Below are 23,478 nucleotides of genomic sequence, written 5' to 3' on the forward strand. Positions count from 1 at the left end.
GTACTATAATAAGAGACAAGAACGACCTTCCTCTATTGTGCAGGAAGTGGCACTCGCCATCGTGGCACATAATAGCTTGGGAAGAAGGAAAAATCCCTCTGCCATCCCCCCCCCCCCCCCCCCACAAAGGAACAATCATTATGTAAATTTTAAAAAAACAATTCATTTTTAGGTCTAGGCAGCTGTTTCAAGGACTCTTTGATTTGTTCTTCATCAAGATCTTCCAATTCTTGTGTCAACTCTCTCTGCAGCTTGTGTCTTCTCAGGTTGTTGAATATTTGTAGTTTGTACATCAACTTGTTGAACCTTTATATTACTTGGAGAATTAGAAAATTCCAAAGCTTTCATTTCATTTTCAAAAAATCTTGCTCTTGATTATTTCCCAAAAACACCTTAAGTGTAGTAGGATGACAAAAAGAAAACTTGTATCCTTTCTTTCACAAAATTGATTTAGCTGGGTTAAATTCATTTCTTCTTTTCACCATCACCGTACTTAGATCTGCATAGAAGAATACTTTATTATCCACTATCAATTGGCTTTGATATTAGCGAGCATTCGAGACAGCTGCTCTCAATATTCTCTCTTTATCTTGATAAAGCAAACATCTAATCAGGACAGAGCATGGTGTCTGTCCAGGTAATGGCTTCTTTCTATGAGACCTATGTGCTCTATCCAATTCAATTCCATTTGGAAAATTATCAGATCCCAGAATGACTGGAATCCATTTTTGAAAAAAAAAACTATATAGGATTGAAACCTTCACAATCTTCTATCAGCCCAACAATCTTTGCATTATTTCTTCGACTATGATTTTCTAATTTTTTGTAAAAGTTCTTTCTTCTCAACACTCCACACTGTAAGTGAATCTTCCAATTTATTAACCACATCTTTACGTTGTTCCACTTCATCATGGTATTCTTGAAAATTTTCTTCAACTTTCTCAATCACTAATATCTTTTCATTTCTTCCTTAATATTCTTCATCTCTCCTTTAACATTCAAATTGAGTATTAACATTATGCCTTACAGACACAAACTGCATATCCATCTTCTCACTCATTGCCTGTAATTGATTCATCAATTGTCTGCCAATAGCTTGTCCCCTAGCTTCAGCTGCCTTTATCTGCATGGTTTTCATTTCTTGATCTTCATCCTCTTCTTTATCTTGATGTTCTTCTTCTTGACTTTCTATATCACAATGTTGACAAAGGATCTTCTAATTCTGCCTCCGATTCTAGGAGGCAGATCTTGCGAAGTAGCGCTACTGAGAGCAGCTTTACCAGTTCCCCATAATTTTGGTGTTTGATTCGTTCTGTGCATGTGCGAACTTTCGTGCATGCACACGGTTTTTGAAGTCTTTGTCGTTCGATAATCCTCTTCTGGACTCCAGCGCCACCTTCTTCAGCTGACCGGAGAAGTGACACTGATGTCATCTGAACTCATGCTGTTGCTGCTCTTGTCGCTCGAGGAGGAAGAGAAACTTCACCCCGAGGCTCTGACATCAAGGTAGGGCCAACTTTCCCCTATTTTCTGATTTCTTTCATAGCTGTTTTTCCAGTTGTCTGTGGCTTCCCTTTCCTTGAAGCCATAAATAAAAAACCTTGCAGGCAGGTTCCAAATGGCATCCTTCGTTCACACCATCATGCCTCGCCCCACAACAAGTTGTTTCAAAGTCCAAAAGGGATTGTGAGAAATGGAGGGTTTTGAATATTATAACTTTAAATTCAGAGCTGGACAAGCTCAGCAAGCAGAGAAGCTGAGTGAAGAGCATCCAATAAGTACATAGAGAAAGAGAAAAAGAGTGGGTGATCAAACCAGGGAGGATGAAGATAAAACAGCAGGTGGAGGGTGATAATTGGGAAAAAAGACCAACAGTGCTGGAATCTGACAGGCAAATTCGATCTAAGGGAACCAACAAGAACAGGATCAGATGGGTCCTCATGGAAGCAAAGTGGAAGTGATTTGATGGTTGAAATGTGAGGTAGAGAAGTTATGCTGAAAGGGCAAGAAGAAGATGAGAGATGAGATTTTGAACCCGCACCATATGTTACTCCTTTATCTACCTCTGCTCATCTTTCCAATCCCACCTCTTTTTTTTGTCCCCTTTCCCACCCCACCACTCCCATTTACATCTCCTTCCTCCTCCTGGATCTATCTACCTCATTTCACCGGATCCCCATTATCTGGCACCAATCAATCACTTTCCTCTGTCCTCCAACTCCAACCTTCTTCCTCTCCATATGTTCATCAGCCCTCCCCAGTTTAGTAATCTCATTCCTTTCTCTCTCTCCAACTTGTACTGGCTATCCCTCATCCCCCATTCCACAATCAGTCGATGATGGGCTTTGATCCAAAATGTCAACATTCTCCCCTTACCCTATGATGAGATCCTCCAGCAAATTATTTTTGCTTAAATTACACTATCTGCAAACTCCTGTCTCCAATTCACAGGAAGCAATTTTGGATGATCTCATTTGAGATCAAGAGTTATAGAGCAGAAGTAGGCCAACTGGACCGTCAAGTCTGCTCTGCAGAAGATTAAACAACAAAGTGAGAGACTAATGGATTGATGTTTCGGCCCAGACCAGAAAGGTCGCATGGCCTGTTTTCTGTGCTGTAGTGTTCTATGGTTCTAAAAGCCAACATCAAATGCAGAAGAATTGTTAAGTCTGTGACTAGGAAGAACTAGATTTGAACAAATGCAGTAAGGAATTCCACAAATAAAATGGGGCAAGACACAGTTGGTCCAAGTTGAAAGGGGGTCATTTGATCCTAAGGTCTAAATACAGAGGCTTTCTTAAAGAGGCTTTACCAAGGGGACCAAGAAGACATTCTATACAAGAAGAATGAGTAGGATCTAAACTGGATCAAGACCAATACCCTGACAGGGAGGTTTGCTTGTTCTATTAAGGGGATTTAAACAAGTAAGGTGGGGTGAGGGTGGAACTTGAATGATCACGTTCAAGTTTATCATCTGAATGTAAATATTTGTAACAGTATTCTTCCAGACCACAGTGCACATACCTGTATGCATAATACATTTTGTACACAGCACATAATAACCATACACAAAAATGTAATATAAAAGAAACATATAAATAATCTTGAATAATTTTCACAAGTATACCCCAGCCTGTAATAATCTAATAATGTGATAATGTATGAGGTGGGAAGTTAGATCACATGTTAAAAAACAAGCAAGTGCAGTGGGCAGAGCAGACAACAACAGGTGAGAAAGCACAAGAGCAATGGTAGGTTAATGCAAAGAACCACACAACTATGAGATGAGAGCATTGATCAGTACACAGAATCAGGCTCCACACAGTCAACAGAGGTCGGATTTGAATTCTGATTGATGCCACTGAAGCAACAGCTCTGATTGATGCAACGCTGTGCTGCAACAATAATTCCTTGGAGAACTTAAGTTGGGTCCAAGAAGCCAGAATTGCCGTATTTTTTCACTTCATAAACACACAGAAACCATAAATTGGGAAAAATATTTTCATATAGTGCGCACACGCAGCCACCACGTGAGTGTAGTATTCTATATTCCAATTTACAAGAGCAATTCACATTGACATGGGACCTGAGACAAAGCACATTCCATAGTCCCACTATCTGTTAATCTCCCGCAATTAACACTCCAGAGGTGTCAATCGCCCATTATTTAGATGATATCCTGCTGGAACACATCAGGCACTTTTACACAGGAAATTTTCTGCTCCAGTGCCAGTGTAAAAATGTCAAGACAGAATTTATTATGTAAATTCCATCCCGATATTTTTCCACTGGGACCCCGACACATTTTTACAGAGTGGCTACAGTGTAGAATGACTGCATCCACTCCATAAGAAACAGGCCTAATGAATACGTTACACTTCCAACAAACTTCACACACAGGAAGGCTGTGTAAAAGTGCCCATGTAAATGACCACATGGGACACACCGGACGGAGGTAAGTATGCCAATTTTTTTCAGAAGAATTCTGAAGTTTCTGTGAAAAAATGCCATTTAACAAGCTTTGGAGAGGAATCAAATAGATGAAAGGCAGTCTTCAGAGTTAAGCACAATTTTAATGAATTAAAAAAGCCTTTCTTTAAAGCCTATCTTGTTAAAATGTGTGCAACTGAGAATTGTATGGTTTGATTTGATGTAATGAGGATAGTTAAACTGATGCCATAGGGCAGAATCATTCTAATGTCTCAGATCAAAGGCTCTTGATAGGTTAATCTCCTCCCTCAGAGAAGAGACTCAGAAGTCCAGGGAATTTTCAGTCCCAGTATCTCTACAACTTTCTATGTGATACAGCACATCTGAAATTATCTTTGTGTTCAACTTGAAGTTGTCTATCTTAATCGCTAATTTTTTTTTCAGGAAGCAAACATTTTGAAAAAGTTGTCCAATGGTATTTGTGACTTAAATATATTAAAAAAATAGCAGCTGCTCTCCTCAAAGACCCTCATCATCCAGGCCATGCCCTCGTCCGCTCTGCTACCATTGGGAAGGAGGTCCAGGAGCCTAAAGACGAGCACTCAGCAGCTCAGCGACAGCTTCTTCCCCGCTGCCATCAGATTCCCGAATGACACGGCCTGACTTTATGTGCACGGTTATTTTAATATATTAATGTTATAAGATGGTTCACAATATGAACATTCGCTCTGTGAAGCTGCTGCAAAACACTGAATTTTATGACTTGTTCATGACAATAAATTCTGATTTAATGAGACAGCCTCTTCTGCTTTCTTGGGCCGAGAATTGCGCAGATTTACTGCTCTCTGGGAAAAGTCACTCCTCCTCATGGCCATTTTAAATAAATCAACTCCCTTGAATCTTGACTTGATATCCCCTTGTTCTGCCAGTGGAAACTACTGACCAGTGGCACCAGTGAAGTGTTTTGAGGGGCTAGTGTCGAAGCATATTAGCTCCTGCCTGAGTGGCAACATCGATCCGTTCCAATTTCCCAACCGCAGCAACAGATCTACGACAGATGTCATCTCACTAGCCCTGAAACACCTTGTTACGAACTAACAACCCTTTTAAATTTTGTTTGGCACTAAAGGGACTTTGTTAGCACTAAAAGAACAGCAATGAAAAATTCACCAGACAGTGGTAAATTCAAAATAATAGTTTTTATTAAACTATTAATTGTAACATTTCTTACTTATCTCTTAACTTAACTCTAAAATTCATATCTTCAGGCCTCTTTAAACTTGATTTTTTTCGGTTTTGTCCTTGAAAGATATTCTTCAAGCAGAAGTGACCACCTTCTGAGCCATCAATCCTGTCTTCCCAGGATCAAATCTTCCATTGAATGAAGACTTTGGAATCTGTTTTCCCAACGAAACTGCCATTATCTTATCAATATTATCACCCGTTTTATCTTAAAGAGACAGTTTGAAGTAGCTTCTCTTTTGAAATCTGCTTATTCTGTGACCCCCTTTTCTCAGAAATAACACATAACAGCACCTATTCTGGTTACTGTTATTCAACCCTGTCTTACACAAGGTTCCGGCTCCTATGTCTCCAAAAATGTCTGAATTTGATCATAGATTTCTCCAAATCATGTTGCAGTTACACTGTCAATGGGATCAGTCCAATTTTTTGGAAACCACTTGACTATTAGTTTTAGTTCTACCAAACTTCTGGCCTTTTTCAAAACCACTCCATATCTATAACAAACAACCTTTGACCTCATCTCTGTTCAAGAGGCTTAAGTGGTTTGGTTTTAAAAAACAGATGGTTTCCTTCAGCAGTTCTTATTGAGTGCTTAGATACTTCAGTCTTTAAGAAAGCAAACACTCCATTGTTCTTGAATAATTAAGACCCACTTCAGATCCATTAGTTCTGTCTTTCTAGACAGTGTGACTCCGAGAATGAACTCTCTTCTCTGAGTCCAATGGTTCTATGTAAATGTACTGTGGCCTGCGTGTGTACCATGTAACCAACCCACAACTAAACTAAGACATTTCTTCTTTTTTTTTCTTTGGCTTGGCTTCTCGGACGAAGATTTATGGAGGGGGTAAATGTCCACGTCAGCTGTTGACATATTTATGACATATTTATAAGTAATATAACATTAACCTAAATATTAGTATTAACACAGATTCATTACAACCTGAACAACAAGTATGGATTCATCAGGCAACTATGTTCAGGCATAGTTGCTACTCCTCCACCATCAGACTCCTAGACAAACTCAATCAGAGATTCATTGAGAAGGACTTTTACTTTGCACACTGTTTATTATTGAATATTTATTCTCTGTATTGCACTTTTTTTTGTACTCCCTTCTTTGTTTACACCCTCTTTTGTAAATATGTCTTTTCTGGAGTTCAGTTTTTTGCACTGCTAATAAGAGGAAATTCAGTCTGGCTCGCAGGAAAAATCTCAGGGATGGAGGTGATGTCATGAATGTACTCTGACAATAAATCTGAACCTCCCTGCTTCAGGCTCAATCCTTTTGTAATTGTATACATTTCAATAAGGACCCCCCCTCTCCGCAATGCTTCTGAACCAATGACTATAGTCTAAGGCTACTCAATCTCTCCTCATAAACTAACCCAGCTGCTTCCAGAATCAACCTGGTATTTCCTTAATGCCAATCATGGCTGCAAAATCTTTCCATGGACAGTGAACTCTGGGGCAGTAAATTCAGAGGTGAGCACAAAAGGTGGGTTTGACTGGAAATCACTTTCTCAAAAGCATTCACTTGATGCCAAATTGAGCAGAAAAGCCAAGTGTGTCAAGGATTCAGAATCTGCGGAGATATAGATAGGTTAAATGAGTGGACAAGGGTCTGCCAGATCGAGTACAACGTCAGTAAATGTGCAGTTATAGACTTTGCCATGAAAATTAGTCAATTTGATTATTTGAATGGTAGAAAATTGCTGCATGAGAGTGCTTGTATATGAATTGCAAAATATTATTTGGCAGGTACGGCAACAGGTTACCAAGCTTTCATTTGAGGGACTGGATTTAGATGTAAGGATGAAACACCAAAAAAAACCCAAAAAAAACTATGGTCGCTGGAGTTCCTCCAGATTCCTGTTTTTTGGATGCTCTGCTGTTCGTCCACAGGACACTGGTGAGACACTTCGTCCACAGGACACTGGTGAGACACTTCGTCCACAGGACACTGGTGAGACACTTCGTCCACAGGACAAACTAGTGAGACACTTCAACAGTGGTCTACTCATTTGAGAAAGGATAGACTGACTTTGGAGGCAGTGTACAGGACGTTCACTTGGTTGATTACTGAAGTGAGGGGGGTTACTATGAGGAACTATTGAATACCCTGGGAATACATTCATTGGTGTTTAGCAGTGTGGGGGGCGGGGTGGGTGGGTGGGTAGAGAAATCTTGCAGAAACATATAATGAATAGATGAGAAGCAAGGAGGATACTGGCAGGTGAGACTAAAACTTGGTGACACAGCCTCAAGATTCGTAAGAGTAGATTTAAGACAGGAGAAGGATCTCTTCTCTCCGAGAATGGAGAATCTGTAGAATTCTCTTTGCAAGGAAGAAGTGAGCAACTGCCTTGTTAAATGCATTCCAAGATACACCTATATTTTTGCATAGGAGGGAATCGGGGATAATGGAAACAGACAAGTGGAGCTGTACACATGGCTAGATCAGCCATAACCTTCTTGAATATATGGGCTCCTGCTCTGATTTCTTGTGTTTGATATTCAATTAGAATGCTGAGGAAATAAATTTTGGTTATAATTATGGATGATGAGACAGGCAATACTAAAATCTGATGCATAATATTGAAAGAAAACCCATCGTTATTACATACCACTGTACATCATTTTATTCCATTCAAAATCTTCAAAGCAGAGGACAAAATTGAGTGTGATCTTAATTTCACAACAACTCAAGCTATCCCCAGTTCACCACATGGTCCAACAAGAATGAAAGCAGAAAGAAATCTGTACACTGGTCTTGATTTACTTCTACACTGTAATGCTTTCTTGGGTCTCCTGACACTGTCCCCAGTTCATGCATTTCGAACTTTCCCACAGCACTAGATGTATTCTGATGGCACATATGATCATATGGCAAAAATCCCACATCAGCTGTTTGAATTTAAACAGGTGAACCACCAAAATGCATCCTGAATGGAGCTCTCAAGAGTGCTGAAGTTAATGCACTATTTGTTGGTCAGCTTTGGCTTCTGGAAGAAACTGTAAAAAACAATTTTATTCTCACACAAGATCAGATTTCTTGGACCGTTCTTGTACTCTAGTTCAAAACTGCACAACCAAATTTGAGAGCACTCCTACTTTCATACCAGACCTTGAGTAAACTTCTGGCCAACTGAATTTAATGCTAACTGATGTGGAACAACAGATCTTCCTGAATTACAAAACATTTATTACAGTTTGTGTTCCTTATTGGTGAAAGGGAATCTGCTAGAGGAAATCCGCGGGTCAAGCAGCATGAATGGGAGGGAAAGAGTGGTTGATGTTTCAGGCCAAATCCATTCAATGCCTCCATGAAGGGTTCTGGCCCAAAACATCAACAATTCTTTTACCCCAACTAATGTTGCTCAACCTGCTGAGTTTCTCCAGAAGATTGTCTTTTGCTTCAGTTTCCAGCATCTGCAGACTCCTATGTCTCATTGTCCTTCATTAGAGATAGCATTTTGGTTTAATTGACCCAACTTTGATTGAAATATTCATGGACAAATTTCAGATTTGATCTTTGAACAGTACATCACAGCGAGGAAACACAGTCACCTGCACTCTCAACACACACTCAGGAGACTTGAAAACTTTTTACAGACCAAGTTCACTTTGCAGAAAACACAAGGAGAACTTTTTTATATAATGAAAACTAAATAGTTTTTATTTCTTCTGTAAAAGATGAAAATTACATTGCCACAAATTCTCTACTCTCTGCTAGTCTGACACCTGGATGACTCAAATTCTTCAATACCTCTTAACCCTTACTAAAGATACTTCAGTTAACATCTTTGCAAAAAATATGAACAAAACATTATCACGGGATTACATTTAATTTAGCAGTTTACACTTCAGCCTGAATAGTCCTTAAGAACCCAGTTACTGGAAATGAACAAAACCACTTGGGCTTCTTTGACAGGCTGAAATCACAAAGAAACTAGAATTCTCATAACAGATTTCACAACCTCAACCTCTTCAAATCCCTAAGTTGCAAAGAAAATATGTGCACATTATTTGTGTCAACCTCCACAGCAGTTCAACAATAAGTTTTTGTCATCAGATGCTTCTGAACGTGGGATGACTGCGGCGATAGAACCATCGGCTGTGACAAAATTACCATTGAATCTTTGACAACCACCTGAGCAGACTGGCATCCTGATTTATTAAAGAAGGCAGGAACTCTGATATGACAGTACCTACATGATGCTCTTACATTGTTACCCACCCCTGAAGCAGAATTCAGACTAAAATTCTCCAGAACTCAGACTAAAGTTCTCTGAAACCATGCCCTCCCAAATTAACATTCATAACAGTTTGAAAATCAATTTAGCACTCAGGGTTTGGCTGTCATATTTGAGAAAATGCTGCTGGAATAGGAATGGAGAATGTTTGAATCACTAACCTCAACTCTGGGATGATGAAAAGGGACATTAAGCAACCAGAGAAAAGGAGATCAACCCTCACAAACCAGCAATCTTGTCATTCTAATCCCCACTGCTGGCAATCTGAAAGGTTATCCTGTATTCTTAACACTAAAATATATTGTTAGCCAGTCATAAAAGTGATTGTAGCAAGAGAATATTCAATTCTCACAAAATCCAATACAAAAGATATTAGAACAAGTTTGAGGTTGGAAGATAGAAATTGATGGTTGAAAAGGAAGACATACATCTTGAACCATATGGCAGATCACCAGTGCTACCTGAGGAATAATAAAAAGCTTTATGCCCTGCACTGCAGTTCTATGATCTAAATCTGAGACCATTGAAGGAAGGAGCATACATTTTCTGCTCAGAATGATGTTCATCTTGGAGAGATCGTATTCTTGAACACCTCTCACCTTTGTTCTTTTGGATGAGAGCAGTTACTAGTTTGAGAGGTTCCGTCATTATAGCAAATTGAAATGAACTTAGTAGGTGGCATTCAAATGAAAACACAAAGCTGGAGAAACTCAGACAGTTTACTTTATATAGCAAACGTAAAGATACATAACCAATGTTTCAGGCTTGAGCCCTTCATCAAGGAATGAGCTAAATGTAGGCAGGTGCCGGCCTATATTTTACTTATTCCTTGATCAAACCCAAAACGTGAGTTATGCACCTTGATTGTTGCTATATAAAGTAAACAATTTTACCTGCTGAATTTCTTCAGCTTTGTCTTACGTTATCTGCAGACTTTCATGTTTTGTTCATACCTTGATGAAGAACTCAAGCCCGAAACGTTGGTTAGATCCCTTTATCTTTGCTAGATAAAGAACACTGTTGGAGCTGCTGAGTTTCCTTCAATCACAGTTTCTGGAGACTTTCATTGGTAACATTCCCTACAGCTAAATTTTAAGAGAAATGGTTGTCAGGGTGCCATCAGCAGATTGCTTTGCCATTGAGCATACTCATCCAGAAAAATGGCACCAATCACTTGATACTTTCAATATGTTGCAAGGACTTTTGAAAATTAGGAGACAAGCCCATCAGAAAAGAATACCTAACCTCTGACTGCTTTTGTGCCCAATGTACACCTATGGTTAGTTTATTTTTGATGGTGAAGGCCTCAACAATGGTGATGTCATTGAAAGGTCACTGATTGTAATGCTGGCATTAATTATCCATCAAGAACTGGAGGCAATTAAAAACTGAATATTGGCTCAAGCAGATTACAACAGATTGTCGACCCAGGAAAACAGACTGAGTTTTTATGAATTATACCAAATTCAAGTACTGAGACGACCATTTCTTGAATTTTTGTATTTAATTGCTTGAATTTAAATTCTCCTGCTGTCATAGAGAGATTCATTCTCGTCTCAGCATCAATGGTCTCATTAAGCAACTGGATCACATGCAATTTATAAGACCATAAGGCAGAAATAGCCTATTCAGTCCATCGAGTCTGCCCCACCATCATGAACGTCCATTTCCCCATAACCTTAGATGCTCTGGCTAATAATGATATGAGTGTGTGATTGAGTTTAAGGACAGGTTAAGTAACAGATAATTGTGATAAACACCCATCTGATTCATTGATATTGTTCAGGGAAAGAAATCCATTCCCAAGTTTGGCCTACCACAGGTCTGGACCCACTGAGCGCAACTCTTGGTACACACAGACAAGACTGCTTCATTTACCAATGAGGGCCAGCTGGAATTTGAATCTCGGGCAATAATTATACATCCCCCTTGAGTGATCAAATTATAGACAACTGTAACAGCGAAATATGATTGGACCGCTAGAGAAACTCAGGCAGGAATATTTTGGACTTGGGAAGAATAACTTCCAACAATGTCAACCACCTTCCTCCAAAAAACTCCAAATGATGATAAATGATTTAAACCATACAACTTTTTGGGCCAATTCTATGCAGCAAATGTGAATCAAAAAGATCAGATCAGCCATTTGCAACCCTTTTTTAGCTCTGCCCTCTCCCACCACAGGACTCTGCTCAAAGCTTATGGGCCTTTCCCTGTGAAGCATTCAAGTTTAGTTAGTTTCTCGGGGAAGGGAGGGATATATAATACTACGTATTATTGATGTGAAATGTACAAGGGATATTTTCTGTATCTGGATGGAAATTTAAATCGAATATTCAAAAAAAGTTTCATTTCTTCTGTACTTCTCTCCTACGTACTAATAAAAAATATTCATGTTATGTGAGGTGAAAAGAAAGCAAGAGTTTAACTTTAATGTGTTCCCTGGGAGGGGCGGCATTGGGCTGAATTAGCCCACTGAACAAGTGAGATGTAAAATGATAAAAGTAAAAAGACACAAAAATGCTGGAGGAACTTGGGTCTCACAGCATCCAGGCATTTATATCTTTACCTCCTTTCAATGCTGCAGGACCAGCTGAGATCCTCCAGCATATTTGGGTTTTTAATACAATCACTGCATCTGCAGACTTGAGAGTTTCACGGTAAAACGGCAGATCCATTTTTTAAGTTGTGCATGGCTCAAATTAAAAGTCCACAATGCTGGATGTGTACGTCAGACATTAATAGAAGGATGCTGAACTCTTGGGCAAACAATGAGAAGCTGGAAAGGCTTAAATATTGCCTGACCTGCTGAGTCCCTCCTGCTTCTCAGATATGAATCAACCCGTAGCTTTCTTTTCTCCCCCCTCCCCCACATCTGTATTCACCCACCCCCCCCTGCCAGCCTATGCTCCTCCCTCCCCCACCCTTTTATTTGGCATCAGCTCAGTTCTTGCTTTTACTGAGGTCATAAAGGCTGACAGTCTTTTGCTTTCCATGGGGGCTGCCTGACCTGCTGAGTCCCTCCAGCACTTTGTGGTGCTCCAGTTTTGCAGCATCTGTCCTGTGACTTCTTGTTTACCTCAGATAATAATCTTGTTTCTTTGCATTATGTACCACACAAGACACTAAGTTTTCTCTCTGGTGCAATAATTTTCAAATTCTATCCAGTAGTCTTCTGAACAATCTCTCCTTATTCTTGCCCCTCACCTACAGATCATTGGAAAATAGTTTCCGGCTGTCCACTGAAGGGGTTAAATGAAGAGCTGTCTCCATGTGCAAGAACAAAAGGTTGCTGTGACAACCAAAGCTAGTCCTTCAGAGCACTGCACTGTTTGAAGTGGACCAAGTGACCAGAGACATTGTTAAAGGGGAATAAACTAGCCAATCTCAACAGGGGCCCTATGCTCTCCTCCCCCTCCACCCCAGGGTACAGAGCACATTTAAAGTGGGGGGGGAGTCATGGACTGAAATCCTTAATAAGGGCAGACCGTGTATAGAGGGGAGGAGAGAAGCACAGAAACCAACTAAACTTGACTGCTTCACAGGGAAGGGGGTCCATAAACTTTGAGCAGAGTTCCAAGGGGACCATAGCCAAAAAAATTGAGAATGGCTCATATAAACATACCTGCTTGGAGCCATTTTCTCTCTACACTTGCTGTTTCTACTTCACTGCAAGGTGACTATGACAGGGAGGAGCCAGTCTCCCACCTCTGAGCAGGCTGTGCATTTGCTAAGAGTGTGTGGAAGGATGCAAGCTCCTCGACACAGTTCAACTCCAAAAGAAGCACAAGAAGATTCTGATTTACAGACTGCTCCGAGGGGCGTACGTTAATATTGACATTCAGTCGTATGAGAAGATCGCCAAATGGGGAAAGACCTCAGGAGTCTGCCCAAACCTTGGTTTTCCAGCAGTGAGATGCGAGATACTGCGACTGGCACACGCCAAGCTGCAAGAGTGTGTACTGAGGGATGCCCTGACAACACCACCTCTTGCTGTTGTGGTCTGAGGTCCCACCTGCTTCAAAAGGACTGAACCCTATGAAAAGCAGGAAATTAACCACACAGATAGGGGTGCCCGTGTTGCTCAGTGTAAGGACTCAAGAGTAGGGTATGGACAATTCAGCAAGACCCTTTGAAGTACTGTGGAAGCTTGGTGCCTTGATGCAAGGATTTCTGAAGGTAGCAGCACAGGTTGATAGGAGTGAAGAATGAAGATTATGTAAAGCATTGGTCATGTAGTTGAGAATATGTTGGAAGGCCATTACTGCACTGAAGATGGGTGCAGAGGACATTTCCCAGAACGTTGTTTGATAATGGGGAGGAGAGCAGCCAAGGGAAAATCTAATTTGAAAAACAGATGCAAAGTATTTCTTTTCAATACATGGATGCAAAAACAAAACTGCAGTGTTCATCTCAAAGCCAACTGATACTGATCTAGATACTTAAATCAGATAAATTTACCCCCCCCCCACCCCCACCCCCCATCACCATTGCAAGTTGTGTTTCACATTCCAATCATTCTCTGGGAGAGAAATAACCACTTGCATCCCCCAAATGCTGAATAATCCTGGCACCAATGATGGACCTGTTTATTGACAATAGCTCTGCCTTCACCACCTGAAGAATTTTGTATGTCAAGATCATCTCCAAATACCTTAATCTGGGCTTCAGCTCTCCCTTTGCAACTGGATCCTTGGCTTCCTGATCTGTTGAGCCCCAACAGTCAGAATAGGCAACAAATACTTCCTCCAAAATAATCCTTAAAACCAGTGTCCTGCAAGGCTGTGTATTCAGCCCCCTACTATGTTCCTTATACATTCACACTGTGAGGCCAAGTATTGCTTCAATCAACTCCATCTACATTTGCAGGTGATTTCAAATTGCAGCACCTCAGTCCTCCTCCTGGGACCTGGGTCATGGGTGAGGGATGCACCTTTCAAATCACACACAGACCTTCCTGCTAAATCACCAACCCAGCAATTTAAGGGGGATGCCGCTCCCGCAATGATGCAGTGAGTGATGCATCATGCATTCACAGGAAGAGTCAGCTGTCAGTGTCTCCCCCCCCCACCCCCAACCCCAGTGACATGCCACTGCTGCCAATGGGAGGGGGGGGGGTGGTTTGCTACCCCTGCTCTACTCCTGATCGCGGCAGTGACCACTCTCCCCCCCCCCACCCCCAGATCACATACCCCACCTTCATAGCAACAGCACCTCAGTCAGGGGTTTCCATGACTCAGGCACAGAAGCACTGACATCACCAGAATGACCAGGCCAGCCATTTCCCTTTTCAAACCACTGGAGCAGGATGCCTGGGTATATTTTACTGGGTCCCCTGACCACCTCTGAGATAGGTCAGGGACCCGGTTAGACCCTTTCAAATCGCCATGTACCTGGGTGCTAACAGTGCAAATTTCCCAGTTAACCCCATTTTACATGGCAGTTTGACAGGGCCAAATGGCACTGAAGTGGACAACTTGTAAGTTTTTGGAGTGTATGCCCAGAAACGTGGATGGCTGGACTCTAATGTCAGAGCTGTGGCTATTTTTTCTTTTAAGCACCTCTTTTAAAGAATCTTCATCTTTACCACAGTAATAATCTTAATCTCTCCCCAACCACCCCACCCCCCCAAAACACTGTCAAGGTACTTCTTAAATCTTTAATGATCGTGAATTTGTTAAACACACTAGCATGGTACATAGTCACTGAAATCATGACTTTGCTGCACATCTGCTAAAATACTACATTACATTACCCAGTGCAGAAAAATAATAAATATTATAGATAATACAGATTCACAGTTACAGTTCATGCAAGCAAAGTAACAGGGGAGTTTCATTTATGCAGTCAGATGTTTTTGTGGGTACTGGAGTCAGTTATGATTTGGGTAGCGAGGGCAGGTTCAAGAACCTGATTAACATTGGAAAAACTGTTCTTGGACCTGGAGGTGCTGGGCTGGATTCTGTACCTTCTGCCTGAACAGAGCAGCGAGAAGTGATTATAACCACGGTAACAGGGGTCTGCTATGATGTTGGATGCCTTCCTGAGGCAGGGCCTCACATGTAGGTCATTATGGATGTAGGGTCAGAGCCACGATGGCTGCAGTATTTGCAATTTTATGAAGCTTTCTACATTGAACCGACATAGGTTTGACATGTCAAACCTCCTCAGACTTCTCAGGAGGTAGACGTATTGGTGTGCCCTCAATGTGCTGGCTCCAGGAGAGCTCCCAGACATGTGCACTCCTAGGAACTTGAAATTAGCAACCATCGCCACCCCCATTCCACCAATGCAAACAGGTGCGTGGTCCCCAGGCCTCCTCTTCCTCCCACGATCCTTGATCCTATACCTTCTCGATATCGAGAGCAAGACTGTTATTGAGCCACCACCCAACCAGATTCTCCACCTCCATCCTGTGTTCTGACTCATTTCCTGTAATTCAGCCAACAACAGGAGTGTTGTCAGCAAAATCATTCATTTCAGTGAAGCCAAACGTGTATGGGGAATGGAGCAAGGGACCAAGAGCACAACCTTGAGAGGTGCTCATGTTCATAAGTAGCAACAAGGCAGAGATGTCACCAATCTACACTGCTTCTACTACTTTGGGGGTATTGTCCAGACTCCAACCAGTCTTTAAAAAAACTCTTTCAGATGCCTTCATTCTATATTAAATCTCTGCCCACTGGTCTTACACACCCCTACCTAAGGATGCCCACCAGTATACTATAACCAGAGAGAACTGTACAGCTAAATACCTTTCCAAAACCATCTTTGAATTTACTGATGACACCACAAATGACAATGATGCTGACAGCCCTGTGGTTTGGTCCCTCAGCCCAATGTCAATAAGACAAAGGAACTTCAGAAGATGGGGCAGAGTCTGTACCTCTATCCACATTGATGGCCGCCATCGAAAGAGTAAATAGGAATAAATCTCACATGAGGGGTTGCAGACTCTGGGGGAGCACCAGCAATGGGGAGAACACCCCTCCCCATCCCCTGTGGAGAAGCAGAGGAGATGACTCTACAGAACCAAAATCACAGCAGTGGACCAGCGAGGAACTCAGTGGCTGAGGGACATTTGCAGTCAGGGAATCACATGGGCTGCAGGCTGCTGGAGACTGACTGACTGGAATCAGGTAGCGGAGCCAGGAATCGAGAGGGTGCTGAGGGGAAAAGGGCCTTGGGCGCTGAAGGCTGTCTGATCGTGTAGGAGGTTTGGATCTGGAGCTCAGGTTACCAATGGATCAAACAGGAGTCTGTGTGGCTGTAGAGACTGCTGGAGCTGAATGCACGGACATTGGGTGTCTCTGAAGAGACACTCGTTTGCTTCTTTCTCTTCCACTGTAAGAGGTGCCAGGCTACACAAATGGAGATTCCTTGCCTTATGGCACGTAGAGGCAATTTCATGTAATATTACATATTCTGTACTGAGTCACGGTTGGTGTAGCAGTTAGCACACCTTTACAGTGGCAGTGATCAGGACTGGGGTTCAAATCCCTTGCTGTCTGCAAGGAGTTTGTACATTTTCCCTATGTCTGCGTGGGTTTTCCCTAGGGGCCCCGGTTTCCTCCCACCGTTTGAAACGTACCAGGGGTGTAGGTTAATTGGGTGTAAATTGGGCAGCACAGACTCGTGGGCCAAAATGGCCCGTTATTGTGTTGTATGTCTAATTTTTTTTAATTTAAAAAAGGAATCTTGATTCATCTGACCTGGGACAAATATATCTACACAACAATCAAGAAACCGTTTAGCTGCTTCCACTTTCTTGGAAGACCAAGAAAGTTCAGCAGGATGAAATGGCTTGGTGCCAGGATGCTTAATCCAATTACAACTGCCAATGGCCCACAGCCAAGTCCAGGTAGGCTGGAGAGTCCAAGTAATTTACATGGTACCAACAGCAAGTTATGCACTAATGGGTGGGGAGGATCCAAACCTCGATTGGCAGTTGGTGTGTCCTCCTACCAGGTAGGGGGGCAGTGCTGTCACACGATGGCCACAACTCTTCCCAATACAGGCGACTCTCCAAAAGCATCTCCCAATCTCTGCCTAGTAAGTCTTTATTAGAATCTTATTAAGTAAGGCTTTATCTGTAAAATTGGGAGGGGGGGGGTTAATTATGGTGGTGGCATGGTTAGTGCAACACTGTTACAGCCACTACGATCGGGGTTCGAAATTAAATTTAATTTTTTTAAGTCATGGGAATTACTTGATTAAAGTGAACTTTACATAATTAAAGACTAAAATACTGCATTTTTTCAAATTATTTCACATTTTGTACTCTGTTGGATGGTGTATTCGTTAGGCATTATGAGAGGGAGTCTCAGTCAACCAGAAAATTTGCGTATTTGACATTCACGATCCCTGTAGATTCTGGATAACAAGAATTTCACTGTATTAAATTAAGCCAGCTTCCTTTGTCTACTGCTGAACTTCTGCCTTTCAAACACAAATTTTCAGGGCTTCATAATCTTCTTTAAGTTTTCCATTCCCTGCCAAGCTATGTTAAACTATCCCCAATAACCACTCAATATAGGGTGGTTTCCAAGTTGAATGCTGTGTTGACTTTCATTTGTCAGGGAGTAGCATTCAAGAGGCATGAGGTAATCTTGGAGCTCTATAAAACTCTAAACCTTTTCTCTTTAGAGTGACAAAGGATGAGACGTGAATGAATAGAGGGATACATGATTGAGGATCTTAAGAGAGGAGAGTCAGCACCGTTTTCCCGGGGTAACAAGAGAAAATATCGGAGGAGGTGAGTGGAGGAAAATTTAAGGGAGCTGTCAGAGAAGTGTTTTTACTCAGAGTGCACTGGTGGTGGTGGAGATTGGAACAATTGGTACATTAAAAAGACAGATAGGCTCAGTTAAAAAAAGGTTTGCATGCGTGATATAGGAAAAAAATTGATTATTATGGAGTAGGTTTACCTGGGTCGGCACAACACCTTGGGCCAAAGGTCTGTACTGTGGTGAAATGTTCTGTTATAATAACAAAACTGAATCTACCTGCAAGGATATTGTTTTCAGCAATTGTCAATCTCAATGGACCTGATTTATGTCCCATCTTTCCCAGAACTGGTCCCAATTTCCTAAGAATCGAAAACCCTCCATTCTATATCAACCCCGTAGCCACTCATTCATCTACATCACTTTTAACTCTGCACTCACCAGCATGCAACATGTGTAATCCAGAGATCCAACTTCTTTAATCTGGGGGATTACCACTGAACTGAAATAGCCATACATTCAATGGGGCGACCAGAGGTCAGATGGTCGGAATCCGATGGTGAGAGAATCATCTAACTCCCAATCACATCCACCATCGAACAAGCTCAAGTCAGAAGTGTAATGGAATGCCTAGATTACTGTACCTTCAACAACACAAAAACCTTGACACTACATAGGACACAGCAGCTCGAGTGACAGACACCCCATCCAAGACCAATGCACAGTAGCCACTTGTACAAAATACAGGAAGGACACCATCAACTCACCAAGACACCTGGTTAATCAACTTCAAAACCAATAATCTCAGAAGGATAAAGGTGTCAAAAGCATGGGAAATTCTGCCACTGGAAGTTACCCTCCAAGTCACATAACATCCTTTCTGACAAATATATCGCCGATCCTTCATGGCTGCTGGGTCAAAACCTGGAACTCCCTCACTGTGTCGATGGTACAGCCTCACCACAATGCAGCGGTTCAACGAAGAAGCACATCCCCACATTCTTAAGGGCAACTGGGGATGGGGAAACACTAAAACAAAACATTCTCTCTCTCCCTCCTTCTATACATACAGATCTACACACTGTCAGGGCTTACAAATCTTTTAAATATATAGAATACAGTTGGGGAAATCACTTTTGACTGTGTATAATATCAGCATTTATATTCCTTTCTGTAACTGTATTTGGGTCCCTATGTGGTCAGGTATGACTGCCAGATCTTTACAAAAGTGTTCCATTTATTTTTTTTTAAATTATATGTGATTTTTTTTCCCACGGGTATGCAGCTGTTCATTTCCGCAATCCACCATGCTAGAAGTAGAGGGAAGTTGGACTTCCAATCCAATACATTTTTTTTGCTACCGCCAGTGATATTTTTATAAATGAGATTTGATATTTATTCAATTTGTTGTTTATTTCAATAAAATTATCTAGTAGATATAGCTCTGGGTCACCCGCAAAGGCCACTCATTATTCTGGTTAATTTTTCTGCAATATCTTGTCAAAATGGCCTCACCTTCACGCACGACCACGTAGCATGTAGAAAAGTTCCTATTTCAGCTCCACATCTGAAACACATCTCTGAAATTTCTGCTTTTGATCTATAACTTCTGTGGAATAAGATATAATTGGTGCAGAAAATTAAACTGAACTAGTCCATATCTTGCATTTGTAAGTGATGTCATACTGTCCTTACACCAATCTAACCAGCTCTGAGATTACTACACCCAAGTCCAATTCCCATCTTTCCCTTGACCTCTGTAAACCTGGTTTTGCACTTTCACTTTGGAGAGCATGATACATTTTTGTTATAAATTTAGGTGTATTTCCCAACCATACTGTTCATTCCGTTTCACTAGTTTCAGGTGGGGTCAATGTTGGTGCCCATCTCTCTCTTGGGAACCATCTTAGCTGGAGAAAACAATAGAAGGGTCTCATTGGCCACTCCGTATTTATGTTTTAGTTGTTCGAAGGAAATAAGAGTGTCCTTAATATATCTTATTCCTCTGTCATACTACGAATTAAATATTCTATTGCCTATGTTCATATGCAATAACAGATTTTTACACAGTGGGACTTTTATTGATATCTCTTCTTATTTTCATTAATTTCCTGTCACATTCCGATCATATGTATTAGATGTCTTTTTTAGTGATTTGATACTCTTCCATATTTTTCTAATGTAATTTTTCCAAAGATTTAACCGGGTCTTATAGGTACTATGACACATTATCAGCAAATAGACTAATTTTGTATTCTTCTTGTCCAACTTTGAAGCCCTTTATATCTGGATCCTATCTTATTATCTCTGCTAGCAGTTCAATCACTAAATAAAAAACGCATCCCTGTTTACTCAATCTACTCAAGGGAAACACCGCTGACATCTGGCTATTGGTTATAATTTTAACTTGTGGGTTATGATACATCTTATAAATGTTCTGCCTATACCAAATTTTTCCAATGTTTTAAATAGAAAGGACCATTCCAAATGGTCAAATGCTTTTTCCATGTCCAGGGAGACTATAATACTTGGATTGCACTCTAATTTAGTCATATGTTTTATATTAAATAACTATTTGAGGAATATCTTCCTTTAACAAATCCTACCTGGTCTGTATGTATCAGTTTTGGCAGATATTGTCCTAATCTATTAGCCAATGTTTTTGCTAGAATCTTATAATCAGCATTTAACAGGGAAATTGTTTTATATGACAGAGGTTTTAATAGATCCTTTTTTTTGGTAGTACTGTAATAATAGCATTTGAGAATAATTCCGGGAGGGTCTGTGTCTCTACTGCTTGGTCCAGAACATCCACTAATAGGGGCATTAGTAATTCTTTGAATTGTCTGTAAAACTCGGGTGGGAATCCATCCTCCCCCAGTGATTTATTAGCCTGTAGGGTATTCAGGGCTTTTTCAATTTTTTGTGAAGTGGGTGTCTAGTTCAACCTTTTCTCTCTCTTCTAGTTTTATAAATTTAACATTCGACAGACATTCTTCTATTTCATTCTCATCTCCTAGTAATTATTATTTGAAGAATTTTGTGTGATATTGTCCAAAGATATCATTAATTTCATTTTGTTAATATATTAGAGTATCTGTCTGTTTTTATAGTGTTTATTATTCTTGATGACTCCCGTTTTAACATTGCCAAGACTTTACGTCCCCCATTCGTCTAACTTATTCTTTTTAGGTTTTAATATAGCCTTTTCTGTTTTATGTTTGTAATATTTGTATCGTAACTTTTTATTCTCCAGTTGACTGTATTCTTCTTGTAGTCCTGTTCTTTGATTTTTTTCTCTAATTCTGTAATATCTTTTTCCAAACTGTTTACTTCTGCAGTATATTCTCTCAAGATTTTCTGCATAGGATATAATTTGTCCCTTCAAGTATGCTTTGCGAGTGTCCCATATCAAAAAGCTATTATTAGAAGATATTTCACAAAATATTTGTCTCTTAATAAACTCACTGAAGTCTGTTCTTTTAAGTAATGTGACATTTAGACACCATCTGTATATATTTTCTTGCTTTTCCATTATTGCAATAGTTAATGCTAGTGGTGAATGGTCTAACAAAAGCCTCGCTAGGTATTCTGTTTTTATCACTCTACTTTTTAGCTGGGCAGACATTAAAAATAAAGCTGGGCAGACATTAAAAATAAATCAATCCTTGTATATGAATCGTGCACCCTTGAGTAAAAGAATAGTCTCTCTCTCTCTCTCTCTCTCTCTCTCTGGGATTTAAATGTCTCCATGTATCAATTAGATCCTTCATATATGAAATTGTGGTTTTTGCCGCTTTCGCCTTTGTTACTGTTCTTGCAAACTTATCTAATTTTGGGTCCTCGCAAAAATTAAAATCTCCTCCAACCAATATATTTTATCTTCCCTCTGGTGTTTCAAAGAAATCCTTCATAAAGGCTTCATTGTCATAATTTGGGGTATAGATATTCATAAGTGTCCATGCTTCTCCATAAATTTTACAATATGCAATTACATGCCTTCCGGCTTGGTCAACTGATGTGCCTTCTATTAAGGTGTATTTTTATTAATTAGAATCACTACTCCTCTTGCCTTTGAACCAAAAGAAGACTATATTATTTGTCTTACCCATGTTCTTTTCTATTTATAGCATTCCAATTTAATAAGATGCATTTCCTGTAGAAAGATTATATCTACTTTAAATTTCTTTAAGTATGCAAGTCCCTTTTCCTTTTCACCGCCCCGATTAACCCGTTATTATTAATAAACTTTAGTGTTTTATCCATATAATTTTTCAAACATATATTGTATGACAATAAAATCTTTCTGACTTTTTAAATAATACTGCACTATTTCCTTTTCAAGAAATATTTCCCTTTTCAGAAACATACACATTTCACCTTTAAAAAAACCACACATCCCTAGCTCTGTCTGTGACATAAGCAGTAAAACCCGGAAGCCTGTGAAAAAAGCCCACAAAACTTTCTGAAGAACCCCTCCCTTTAACGCCATTTTTTAAAAACCCTCCTCTCCCAGTGCCATTCTCCCCCTTAAATCAGAGTCCCCACCCTGCTACTTTCATCCCCAGTTGCCCTTGAGAAAAATTCACATGCCTTGAATGATTCAAGTTATTTAAAACATCCAGCACTCTCTGTAAGAAGTTTTTGTACATTCTCCCCGTGTCTGCATGGGTTTCCTCCGGGAGCTCTGGTTTCTTGCCACCCTTCAAAAATGCATGGGGCGGGGTTGGGGGGTGAGGTTAATTGATGTATTTGGGAGCATGGGCTCATTGGCCAGAAGCGCCTGTTACTGTGCTCCAGGTCTACATTTAAAACAGCCAAAGATCCTTTGCAAACAACGAATTATAAAAAAAATACATGTGCTAAACCTCTCCAATATAATTCACCAATCTCAAAAACATTCCCCTTGTGGTTCACTTAAAAATTCATATACAGTCCTGGACAAGTTCAAATGGAACTGTTGAATCTCAGTGATACAGGAATAGGCAGACTGCCTAAGAATCTTGTTTTAAGGTAGTCTAAAACATTTGCTTTATTTTGATTTTTGAACTTTAATAGGCAAATGTGGCCAATGCAACAACCAAGATCGTACTCATTAATGGATTTGTCTGCAGAACTGTTTCATTGATTGGATCCCAAAGGCAAACTTTTCACCTGGGCACATTACAAGCATCAGGGCTGAGCTACTTCATTGCAAGACAATCCCCCTCCTCTGGTCCACCATAAACTAATGGTGACGCACATCAAAATGTTTTGCAGTGGAGGTCAACCAAAAACAAATTTCTCAGCATGCAACAAAACCTCCCTACATATATTGCAATTCC

The 23,478-nt window shown here is 40.5% G+C and overlaps 1 protein-coding gene across 3 annotated transcripts in view; it reads right to left on the reverse strand.

Annotated features, from left to right (window-relative positions):
• The window catches only part of kansl1b (KAT8 regulatory NSL complex subunit 1b), a 155,807-nt gene that overhangs the window by 79,295 nt on the left and 53,034 nt on the right, over positions 1 to 23,478 (reverse strand). The gene's annotated exons all lie outside the window — the stretch shown is intronic.

The sequence above is a fragment of the Narcine bancroftii genome, chromosome 12 (genome assembly GCF_036971445.1).
Source record: "Narcine bancroftii isolate sNarBan1 chromosome 12, sNarBan1.hap1, whole genome shotgun sequence".
NCBI lineage: Eukaryota > Metazoa > Chordata > Chondrichthyes > Torpediniformes > Narcinidae > Narcine > Narcine bancroftii.